The sequence below is a fragment of the Tamandua tetradactyla genome, chromosome 5, assembly GCF_023851605.1.
Source record: "Tamandua tetradactyla isolate mTamTet1 chromosome 5, mTamTet1.pri, whole genome shotgun sequence".
NCBI lineage: Eukaryota > Metazoa > Chordata > Mammalia > Pilosa > Myrmecophagidae > Tamandua > Tamandua tetradactyla.
In genome coordinates, this window is record NC_135331.1 from 63184130 (window position 1) to 63197319 (window position 13190).

Sequence of the window (13190 nt, forward strand, 5' to 3'; positions counted from 1 at the left end):
AATGTTTGTGTCATATAAATAAAAAGGAAAGAAAACAACCAGAATGAGGAGGTCACTCTGATCGTTGGTTCAGAGATCAGCAGTACTTTTCTATTGGTCTTGGAATCAATGATTCAAGACACATTGACTACTGAGACAACAGGTGTTGTCAACTTAATTGGGGAAATTGGCACTGATGCAAGATGCAGAAATGCATGTGAACTAAGCAAACTGATAATGTCAACATTTCTTTAGAAGAGGGTTTTTGCTAAGACAGAAAGTAAAAGCCCTTCACATTAGATAAATCAGTAATACAACACTTCATTGAATTATAGTAACATGGAGGAATGAGCACGATAACAGTTTGCGTAAAGGTTGTAGGATTTGGGTTTTCACCTATTTTTCTGAGCTTTTTTATTGGTGAAACACCTATAAAGAGGGGAAAGAATATTTTCCCCTCAGGCTTAGAATGAATATGCTTTACTTGAAGATCCTCCACATTATAAATTCATACCTAAATGAGAACTTTTTTAGTAGATGAGAGTATCCCAATATGTCTTCTTGGAAATGATGGAGAATTTTCCAGAATATTCAGTAGTTATGATTCTGAGTCACTATTGATGAAAATTGGGGAACATGGAGTTTCTTTTCTTCATTACTTCTGAAAGCCTTATGACTTCAGAGTTTGGGCAAAGTAGAATATATTGCATAAAAAATATGTTTAAACACAGAAACTTTTATGTATGGGGTACTTTTAGGAATTAATATGCAAAAAAATTATCTGGTGTACTGGTTTAGAGTTCAAATGTCTTTGTCTTAAAAGGCAAAATATATTAATGCAGTTTAAGAATGAAAGGAAAGCAATGGAAATCATCTTTTCTGAGTTCAAGTCCTGGCTCCTCCACTTGCTGGCCATGTGAATTATTCACTCTTTCAATTTCCTCACCTTTAAAAATAGACCTTTTTCATAGGGTTGTTGTAGGTCATTTAATTAAAATAGGTAGTTGTCTCTAAACGGTGGATTGGATAAAAATGCTCAATACAGTTTAGTAGTTACTTTTAACAGTTTGAAAACAAAATATATTGTTTTTTATTGGTCAAGTATATTTTATGTGAAAAATCTAGAATTTATTTTTGCCGTAGAATAATTATTTGTCCAGTCATCTCTTACCACAACTCATGGTAAGAGAGTCATCAAAACTCATGGTGGTTCTCTCAACTGGCAACATATTAAAAAACCTTACCCTCAATGATTGTTTAGTCAGCTATCAGCAAAAGTATCAGTAACAATGTGAGTAAAGGAATGGATGTTTTGAAACATTGACTAAGGGGACTTCCTGGCTCCCTGTCATATGTTCTTAATATGCCATACTTTCTTTGCTTAAAGTGCTGTGAAACACTTTTTATACACTTAAGATAATATTTACACATATTTTCATAGAAGAGTTTGAAAGAAAACAGGTTGGAAGGGGAATAATCAGAAAACTGGAAAATAGAAAGTGTTCAAATTTCTTCCTCCTGTATCCGATGACTTTAAAAATCCTAAAAAACAAAAAAATGAATGAAAGCTTATTTTAGTTAATTTTTATAAACACGACTATGGTCAATTTATGTTTGCTCCAGGTTCCTTCCCAAATGCATAGAGTTAACAGTGCCCTGGCCGATAAAAGAACCCCAACACCATTACCAGAACTGATCGCACCTTGCTTAGGCAGCACATCCTATTCTCAAAGCCCTATAATCTGCTAGATGATGAATTAACCTAAACTTAATGAACTCATGTGTTTTTCTTTCTGGGTCACACAGGCATTTTCCCCCCATCATTTTGGGAAGAATCTTATTCAAAATGATGCTAGAGTTAAGGATTTCAGGATTACATATTATTTTTGAGAATAGGAAATATCTTTTACCGTCTCCAATTAAAGAATGTGATTTGAGCCAGTGAATAGTGTGTCAGTTAATGGTAATATGTAGGATAATAAATATATATTCTAACAATAGCTGCCTACTGAACAAGGCAGATGATGAAATAGAAAATGCTGTCAGTGGATTCAGGCTTTTTAATCTATTGTAATGATTAGTGGATAATTCAAATATTTCAATGTATACAAACACATTGAAAAATTGGTTTTCCTTACCAAAAATATTGCAATCTTAGATTTGGAAGGGACGTTAATTGTTGTCTCTTGAAAATTAATTCTATCCCCAAACAAGAATCTTTACATCATATGATTAAAAATGGTCATATATGTAGCCTCTGCTCTACTATTACTTGTAATGGGCCAAATTACAAGATAGTTACTCAACATATAGGGTTAAAAATGTACCTCCTTGATTCTTTCAACTGTTTCTTCTAGTTTTGATCTCTGAAGTAAAAAGAGAAGTCTACTTCTTTCATATGACAGCCCTTCAAAACTATCTACACTTTGATGTTGGGATCAATGATTCCAAGACAATTTGAACAGCCAGATTTCATGTGTTGTCAAATAATCACAGAAATAGCTATTGGTGCATTGAATGAGAATGAACTTTAGCAGCCTGAGAATATTAACACTGTGATGATGCCTCTTCCTTACTCACCAGCACTTCTGTCTTTGCTGAGCAACTCTAGATCCATGGTATATTACACAGTTTACTGTTCTCATACAATCTACCTGATATCCTTTATTCCAAGATATAGCGCAATTTTTCAGTAATCCCATTAAAGTAAGTATCAGATTATACATATGGTCAGTCTCATACAAAAGAAAATGATCCAGATGGTTTCCTTTGAGGTCATGTGAATCTTTTGGTTTTATAGCAAGATAAAAATGAGAACTTTGAGATACAGTTTTCCAAACTGGTTAAATGAAATATAAATTAGCCAATTACAACTTTCATCTTGGGTGGAAGCCATTATATTCAGGTTTATATGCCTATATTTATTGATCACTTCATATTAGTGTTCCATTTGATTAAAATATTGTTAAATATTAATTATGTTATTCAATGTATTAGCTAAATTTACCAACTAAATTTCATCCAGAAATTTTAATCATGTTTTCTTTGTCTTCATCTTAGTTAAATAGGAGCTAAAGAAGTGATTACATTTGTTTCTTTATATGCTTCTATTAGAAAAGACGCTTCAATATTCTCTCAAATATCAATGCATCCACGAATACTTTACATGGTGTGTGGGTTTATCCTTTATGTTATTGATGTATAGGGGCTCAAGGGATGGGCTCAGATGAATAAAGTTATATAACTTTGTTAGATGAAGGCAAATTGGTTTTGATTTTCTTCCAAAGTAATATGGAAATAAAGCATTAACAAGGATACAAAGTATCAGTAGTGGTAGTGATATGCTTTTTTATATATGTTTGTAAGGACATAATGGTGGACACTCTTGTTGAAGCCTTTATTAGTTCACAGCAGTGTTTGCACTGGTCAGAAAGGGCTCTGAAAGCTGGAAACATCATTATATATAACTTCTTCTGATGCTAAATTTTATACATAAAGACCTAGTCTTTCTTCTTCTTTTGGGATGAACCAACATTAGCACCATAAAATCTTAGCAGGCTTTATGAGTACACACTATTTGGGATCACACATTTGCAATGCTCATAGTAGCTAGAAATGGAGATTGTAAATCCTGTAGCCAAACAGTAAATTTATGCAATCCAGGACCTAGAACACTAACATCATTCTATATCTTAACAAAAGAAAAGCAAGGAAAATCCATACACAAAAATGAAGTAGCCTCTAGCTACTTTCAGAAATGTTTATAGTTTTCCTCCCCCTTGAACCACCCCCACCCCCATCCCGGCTTTACCTTTGAAACCCCCTTGGCTCCATCCTCAACCAAGAGGAAGAGCAGAGATATGTTCTCTGACATAGTTTTTATTTATACTTAGTTTATACTGTTAAATCCCTGAAGACCTGGAATTGGTTTGTCCAATATTTGCTGGAAAGGAGCAACTAAATCTATTAAGTGTTCTTGCATCACCAACTGCTTGGCTGTGCTTTGAGCAACCTCTGAGTCCTGATCTCTGTGAGCTGTGCTGAACTTGCCCCTCAACTGTTAGCCATAAAATATGTGAATTCTTGCAGGGTTTTCCTGACTTCCAAAGAGCCTAGCTACTATCCTTTTCTCTTTTATCATCTTTACTATCTATGCTTTTCCTTTAGCAGTAAATCTATATTTCTTTCACACGATCACATTTTTTTGGCTGAAGTATTTCTCTGCTCTTTCAAATATCCTCTTGTTTTAGTGTTTGGTGGCTGACAGACTACTGTGATGCTGTCCCACCACCCTCAGGTCCTGGACCAAACCTCGGTGAGATCTTGATGAGTCCTGGTCTAGCGTACCATGTGGTTACCATACTCTGTCTGCAATTAAATCCACCATGCCTGTGCCATTCTCCCCATGGTCTGAAACACTGATCTTAACAACCCTTTAGGTGGATGCTGGGTTAGGAGACCTCATGGATATCCTACTTACTTTGGAACAAGCAGAAACTCAGTCATGAGCATTCCCAAATGCTTGCCGCTGTCCTTAAAAGGGAAGTTTCCCACTGTGGTGTGGTTGGTGGTGCAGTAGTGGTGGTGGAGTGATGGGGAGAGCTAAGTGGACAGTTTTCCAAAAATGCGTACCACCAGGACTGAGAACACTGGAGTGTATCCATTTGTGGTTCTGCATAATAGTTATAGATACCCACCAGTAGCTGCTATGTGCAGAGATAAAGTAAAGCTTTCTGGGAAAAAATATTTACCAACATAGAGGTCAGAAAGGGCACATACTCTCACAAACAGTTTATTTAAGGCATAGATGGACTGTGTGTACCAAAGTCAACCTTTCAGTTGAGAGGGACCCTTCGCCATAATTCTCACTATATGTATAGGGTCAGTAGAGAAAACTTTACCTGATTATGTACCAATAGAAGGTCACTTATAGATGAGGGATTCAGAAAAAACATTTGAAACTTACCACTAATATACTGTTGATTAATGTCCTCTTTAAGTGTAATCAAGCCACTTTACTAGACTGTATGTCCAGCATTTTTGTTTCCAGAACCTTGGGATGTCATGGTTGACATGGTTTAATTAAATTTGACTTGATATTGACACCATTAGTGGAGAAAGGTCTACTTGTCTAGAATGTTTTGTTAACAACTTCTTTAGAAGTGGCAAGTGGGCTTTAAATAGATGTAGGATGATATTTACTTTGAGCCCCCCTTTTCATTTTAAAATGCCCCAAAGAATCAGGAGAAAGAAATAATAATAATGGAAAACCTATATTAGAAGCATTAGAAAAATTTAGAACATTTTTGAAAGTTGTATTCCCTTAAAGTAATTCATGATTATTCATGTTACTTAAACATATTCATCTATTAACCATGGCCATATTCTATATTATTTGGGAAATTCTTTTATATTTCCCAAATCCAATCCCTTTTATCATTTCATGTATGTTTGGGTATTATTATATACCTACTTAAAAATACATTAAATCATTTCACCTTTTAGCCATAGTGGCAGCAACAGTGCTGTTTTTATTTTTGAAAAATGTCACATATTACACCAAATGCAGAAGTATTTGTACATGAAGAACTAAAACTCTTCCTTGGAAAACAGACTACAGTTAAAGTAAGGCCATGTAATGTCAAAGTTCTAAATTAAGCATGGTGTGTCGCTATTGGCTTATATGTATCTTCCTCAAATTACAAATATTTATATACTAATGACCGTTAAATAAAAATCTGAAGCTATGCACAAACATTGCCTTTGGATTCTTTTTCTTCCTAGCATGGATAGAAACTCTATATGTCTTCTTAAGGTGTTTATAATACTACTGTTCTATCCAAAGAAGATCTTATATTGGATTTCAATTGTTACAATGAATGGACTATACTGAAAGACATCCTCTCATTTGCCCCCTTCTATTTTCATATTCATGGTTATTTTTCACCTGTTCATTTATTTGAGTTTTGTATCTGTCTCAGACTCCATAAATCGTCTTTCCTAGTTCCTCTGTGGATAGTGTTATGCAGCATTTCTTTATCACAGTCAGGCTTCTCCCCAGGTGAGCCTATTTATGTTCCTCTAGGGAAAACTTGAATATATTTTATTTTTTCAGTGAACAATTTTTATTTTTCCTTTAAGCACACAACTCAAGACTTCATTAAGAATTTTAGCCACTTTCTTGACTCTAGAAAATGTGATTGGTGCTAAACTGAAAACACCCTTTAGAACCAATTCAATATATCTACCTTAGATATTATAGCACATATTTATAAGACTTTTGATGTGCTCAGCCTTACTGACATGTGGAAGTTTTCATTCATGTATGATTTGATACTACAAAATGATATACAGATAAATAATTTTTTATTTCTTCTGTGCACATTTTCTAAATTTTTGTTTGAGTTTATTGAGTTTTGCAAGTTTATCTATAGCTGAATTATGACTCATTTGTATATAATTACACTTGACTTGAGTATTTAAACCACCTAGAAAATTATAAAAGAATTTACAAAAAATAACAAGACTTTGCAAGACCAAATCAAAGCATCCTTGCAATTTGTTTTATATAATGAATTCAATTGAGAGTGTGTTGACAGTGCTAACAAGTTTCATGTGTACTTCCCCTTGTTTCCTACTCTCGTTTGTGTACATGTTCATGGTAATTCTTTCCCAGCAGTGTATTCAAAGTCGCAGGACACCAACTATGAAGATATGTTTTTACTCCTGTTTTTTAAGAGTTGGGAACTGGGATTCAGATGATGATTAAAATAGAATACCAAACACATTTTCCAAAATTCAGGACCTCAAGTTTACAGATAATTTGGCAGTAGGACTGTTTTCATTTTGAAAGACATAGAGGATGTTGCCTTTGGTTCTGTATGGGAGAGAGTTTGGGGAGTAAACTCTGAGAGTTCACTAGTCAGATCTTTAGAAATGAACTCTGCCTTAAAACCTGCTGAGCAAAGAAAAAGGATTCAAGTCTACCCTTTAGTTTAAGGGATTAGTATGGTAACTATTTGATAAATCACACAGTCCTTTATATCTCTGGAGGAATTCTTGTGAGAATGTAAATAGATCATTATAAACATTCCTTGAAAACATGCTTCCACTTCAGGAAACAAAAATCCAGGAGGTCTCAATAATGATTTTTTTTCCCCTAAATCAATTCATTTCAGAAGACCCCATATCCTTGTAAATGCCTCATTTAAAAAAATTCAATAGTTAGTTGATGGAAGGAAAGTGTATGTGACTTATTTCTCATTACATCATTTTTAAAACAGCCTATGGCTTCCTAGTGAGAACTTGGTGGGGCTGGGGGTGGGGGGATGTTAGAAGGGCATGACGTCAGCTTCCAGCTGCAGAGATTATTTTTATCCAGACTTTCCCCAGATTGTCCCCTCCTGGTAAACTTGGGGGCACCAGATCCTAGGAAAGACACAAGATATCATTTCAATCAGCTTCCACAGTTCAGTGATAGACTGAAGGTAATTACTATCAAAAGAAATCATAACCCAATAGTTATCCACCCAAAAGACTAGTTTACTGAAAATGAATCACAGTGTTCACAAATCTGGAATGAACTTTGACCAGAGACTGTGAAAGAAAATTCGAGTTTCAGTATTGACCCATACCATTTTCCAAATATCCCATTATTTTTTGTTAATCATGCACTCTAGTGAGCAATGACGGAATCTAAAACACAACTAGTGGCTATGATAAGGTATAGCAATGTTATGGACAATATTTCTATTTTAAAAGGTCATAGTTACAAAATGCCTTTAAAAATGCTATTCTATCTTTTAATTCTAGACACCTAGAGTTATTTGGAAGGTCTTTATTTTGCAGTACTTAATCCATTATAAAATATCACTAACATTTAAAGATGAATATCAACAGAAATCATAAATACTTGATTATTAGGAATTTGTCTAGTTTGGAGATTCCTGTGCTCTAAGCTCTTTGTGGTATTACTTTGTACGGTGTTTTCATAATCTCAGTGCTTTTTTGTACCATTAACACAAGATAGAAAGAGAAATGAGGCTGTGGAACAAGTTGCTACAACAGTGCCTCCTGGGAACACAGGTTCAGGCACAATAGAAACTTTCAGCAAATGATTCCTTGATTGCACAGAATAAAGAGCCCCCAAAAGGCAAATAATATTCTTGTCACTGATAAAGCACAAGTTCAGAAGAGCAGGGGGAGCTGTCCCATTATGACCAATCTCCTGGAGAGGAAGTTTTGCTCTCCTATGGGGTCAATTGATGGCAGCTCCTCATGGCTCCCTGCACCCAGAGAAGATTGACTAATCTATACTGTTGGAGTGCAGTATTTATCCACCCAGGGGGTGGGCTCCTGCCCTGAGAATTCCTATTCTGATAAGCACCTGGGGCTTTCTTGTTCCCAGTTTCTGGGTTTAAGGTCTGGCCAGGCATTTTCACTAGACTTAACATCTCCAGGTTGTGGAATGGCACAATAGAACAGGTATTAGGGAAGCAGGAGGCTGAAGGATGTCCATTTAGCATGTGCTTGTGATCACCACAGAGAAGGAAGTGGTAGGTGAGGGCTAGGTGATGGCTGCTTTCAAGTGCATGTGATTTCCCTAATATAGTTATCATGGTCAGGTTCATGTGTCAACTTGACCAAGTGGTGGTACCTGTTTGTTTGGTTGGGCAAGTGCTGGCCTGTCTGTTGCAATGAGGACATTTCATAGAATTAGATCGTGATCATTTCAGCTGCATCCACAGCTGATTCCATTTGTAATCAGCCAAAGGGAGTGTCTTCTGCAATGAGTGATGCTTAATCTAATCAGGGGAGCCTTTTAAGGAGGATTCAGAAGAGACAGGTTCTTCCTGTTTCGGCTGGCGACCCTGTCCTGTGGGGTTCGTCCAGACCCTCCATCCAAGTCATCGGTTTCACAGCCTGCCCTGCGCATTTTGGACTGCGTTCCCAGGATCACGTGAGACACTTTCATAAATTTTATATTTGCAAGTGTTCCCTGTTGATTCTGTTTCTCCAGAGAACCCTAACTAATACAACAATCAACCCTCAATTTCAACAATTTTATATTTTCCTATATTGGTCAAACATTTTTAAAGAAACAGGACAGCAGATAGGAGACTAATAGCATCATACTTGAGAGATGATGAAGAACCAAGTAAGGGGAAGATAAGATACACAGGAGAAACAAGATAGATTTGGTTTGATGACTGCTCATATGTTGGACATAACAAAGAAGGTTTAATTCTAGATTTCTAGTGCTGATGAATGTGTAAGTAATGATTAATAGGGACCTAGAAAAGAAATGGAAGCTCGTTTGGATAGTGGGACAGGATGAAGATTACTTCATTTGGATTTGAGATTGTTGTACTCTTGAAACATCTCGATACATAGTTTCCTTTTACCAAATTATTCTTAGTATCTGAGGAAATTCTCTAATATCAATAGACTTTAAAGGAAGAGTCATTGAATTCTTTTCAAGATTTAGACTTAAATGTTGACTGTGCCCTCTAGGGATATTAAAATGATTACCAGCAAATGAGCTATCATTATATCACAATTCATGTCTTTGTTGGTTACAGTTACAATGGATTCCAGTATCATTCCATTCCCAAGAACGGACTAAAATTATTACTTGTATCACTGCACCCTGAATGTCTTTGCCAAATATGTTGTTACTGGAAATAAAAGCTTTTCTTCAAAATAATACAGCTCAGAAATAGAAAGAAGCCAGAAGAAAAAAAAGTTGGAAGTGGATATTCTCTTTTTTTGAATCCGCGTCAGCCTATCTCTCTTTTTATCATAGACAGATGCACAATGTTTTCCTCTTTTCAAATAAATACAACTCAGAATTTCATATTTTATATCTAGAATTAATAAAAGTGGTAGCAAACTACATCAGCAGATTTTGAAAATTCCCTCTGTCTTAAACAGTTCTATTAGATTGGACCATAGTCACTTTGGTCAAACAGAAGCTGTGGACTAGACATTGCAAATACTGGTTTTGAATATCATGTCAAATAATTGATTAGCTTTTAGGTTTTGTTTGTGTCTATGTGCATTCACACGATATGCACGATGCTTTATGTGTCCATGATAGGCTATGTCTTTTTCATGAATGAGAAAAAGATTAAATTATTAATTCAAATATCAACTCCTAAAGTTTTCTTTTATCATATCTGAAAGTCCCACACTGATCTGTTTCACAGGAAACCCTGAACTGGTCTGCACAATTTAGCAGTGGAGCATTACCTGATCCAAGGCCTAGCCTCTGAGGACCAGCAGCATCTGAATTGCTTGCAAATTTGTTAGAAATACAGAATGGCTAACCCTATCCCTGACCAACTTTATTAGAAACTGCATTTTAACAAGATCTCCAGGTGATTTGGGTGCACAGTAAATTTTGAGAATCTGTTTTCAGTCAAAGTGCTATATGAATTAAGAATGCTTTCCTTTGGCAAATTCTGCGAGAAACTATATACTGATGATTTTGGTGCTGATTTTTGTTTTATCTGGCCAAATGAGATAAAGGAGGAATTCTACATCAGAATGAGCTAATGTATTTTGTGTTACTATTGAAGCTGAGACATGTTTATCTGTGTACTGCCATGCTAAATTCAAAACTGCATTTCATGGGTTAGCAGTTTCTTTTCTCATCCATATGGAGAATGAACCATTTTGGTTCTTTGTATGACAAATGAAATAGAAATGTAATGAAGGTTTATACCATAGTTATTATTTCTTTATGTATTTATGATGGGGGATTGAAGGTTTGAAATTACCACTCAAAACCTTGTAAATCCCAACTTTCTTAGAACTACAGGAAGGCAAAGCCATAATAATACAAGCTTTAGACTTAGGGGGTAGTTTGGCATAAAAGGAAAAGGATTGAAATAGTGATCATTTCAGTTATGTGACTCTATGTATATGTGTATGATCTTTTGAAAGAAAGATTTTAAAATTTGGGATGGTACAAGAACCTGCTCAGTGCTAATTTAAATTCATGATAGATTCATCTTTTATTAAATCTAAATTGCAGTATAAATTTAGTTCGGAAAAAAAAAACACTTGGACACTATTCATTACGATAATTAAAATGCATTATAGAATCTGTTCAGGAAAAATGAAGGAAGCATAATTGTCATCACAGATAGTTTACTCAATAACTCCTATTCTGAAAACCCATTAATTACACATTTTATTTCTTGTTCATTAACAACGATTTACCATAGATTCTGCATGATTCATACAAATATATATTGTTCTAGTTTGCTAGCTGCTGGAATGCAATATACCAGAAACAGAATGGCTTTTAAAAAGAGGAATTTAAAAAGTTGCTAGTTTACAGTTCTAAGGAGAAATGTCCAATCAAAGGCATCCAAGGAAAAATACCTTGGTTCAAGAAGGCTGATGAAGTTCAGGGTTTCTCTCTCATCTGAGAAGGCACATGGTGCTCACAGTCAGGGTTCCTCTCTCACCAGGAAGGGTGCATGGTGAACATGGCATCATACACCTGTTTCTTCTCCTGGCTTCTTATTTCATGAAGCTCCCCGGGAGGCATTTTCCTTCCTCATCTGCAAAGGTCGCTGGCTTGTGGGCTCTCTGCTTCTCGTGGCTATGTCGTTCTGCTCTGTCTCTTTGAATTGCTCATTCTCCAAAATGTTTCCTCTTTTATAGGACTCCAATAAACCAATCAAGACCCACCCAAATGGATGGAGACCTGTTGTCACCTAATCCAGTTTAACAACCACTTTTGACTAAATCACATCATCCAGGGAGATGATCTGGTTACAGTTTCAAACATAAAGTATTGAATAGGGATTATTCTACCTTTATGAAATGGGATTTTGATTAAAACATGGCTTTTCTAGGGGGCATACTTCCTTTCAAACCAGCACATATATAAAGAGAAAGAATTGTTTTGTTAATAAATTTTATCTGTTTGTGTGCCTAAACCTTGAAATATACATTCATCATATGTCTATGCCAAGAAAGGATCTTCAGACACTCTTAAAATATTATAAAAGTAACTTGATCATAATGTTAATCCTGTTTTACTGAATGGGAATTTGCAGGAGGTAATATCCAGAGTTCAACTAAAGGTTCTTTTTCCTTTATTCTTACCTAATTATATTTATTAATAATATAATATGCCACTTTTGTGGACAAAATCACAGTTTCATTGTTCCCTTCCCTCCTCTTTGTGCTTCCCTTCTCCTACCCTAGCATTTGTATATTCTATGAATACAGATTAAGTTCATGGTCTTCTGTGTCCTGTAAGTACCCTCCAGTCCTGCTGCTCCTCCTCCTCACTCCCTTCCTTCAAGATACTCCCCTCTTTCTTAGACACAAATACAAGCAGATATGACATATAAACTGAAAAATGTCTCTTGCACTTATTCTATCAAAGACTAAACCTGGAAGAAGAAATCCAAGGAACTTGGGTATATTACGTATGAATATTTGTCTCTTTAAAGTATGGGTAAGAGAAGAATATTAAATTGTGTATTCTATTAGATAAAATCATTGTAATGTTATTATTTGTAGATCCCAGAGAACTTTCACATTGATTAGAGAAGAAAAACTGTCTTAACTGTATTAATTACAAATATACCAGTTTTTATTCATGCCTAAATAGCATATATAACAAAAATAGTTAAGTATATCAGCACATCAAATTATTTTGGATGCATGTCTCACTTATTAAAACATCATATTCTAATTAGTTAAAACATCATACTCTACTGTTGCTATTCACATCTTTAGAAGATGAGGGATTATTTTTCCTACTGAATTTTCTTCCCCGTATAACTTGAGCTTGCATTATTATTCATATTTTCTTAGAAACACATATCCTTTCCTTTATTTACTGTAACTGTAGTAAAGAGAACAAAGCTTTTAAAAGCTGCCAGTGGAAGGGAACTCCTACTAAGGGATCTAGTTTTTATTTTGTAAAGATTATGAGAGGTCTTGGGGGTGTGAAAATAAATACTCCAGAAGATATGTTAAAGGACAGGTATAAAAAGAAGAGATAAGTAGAGGAAGTTAAGTAGAATAAAGATGCAGGGTAGACAAAGTAGCCTCAGAAACTTCTGGAGAATATAATGGAGAAGGGAGCTCCAAGATTCTGTCCTCCCACCAAAACAACAATTAAAAAGCCAAGAACTGTCTGAAACAACTATTTGAAACTCCAGAAGGTCAGAAGAGCACTG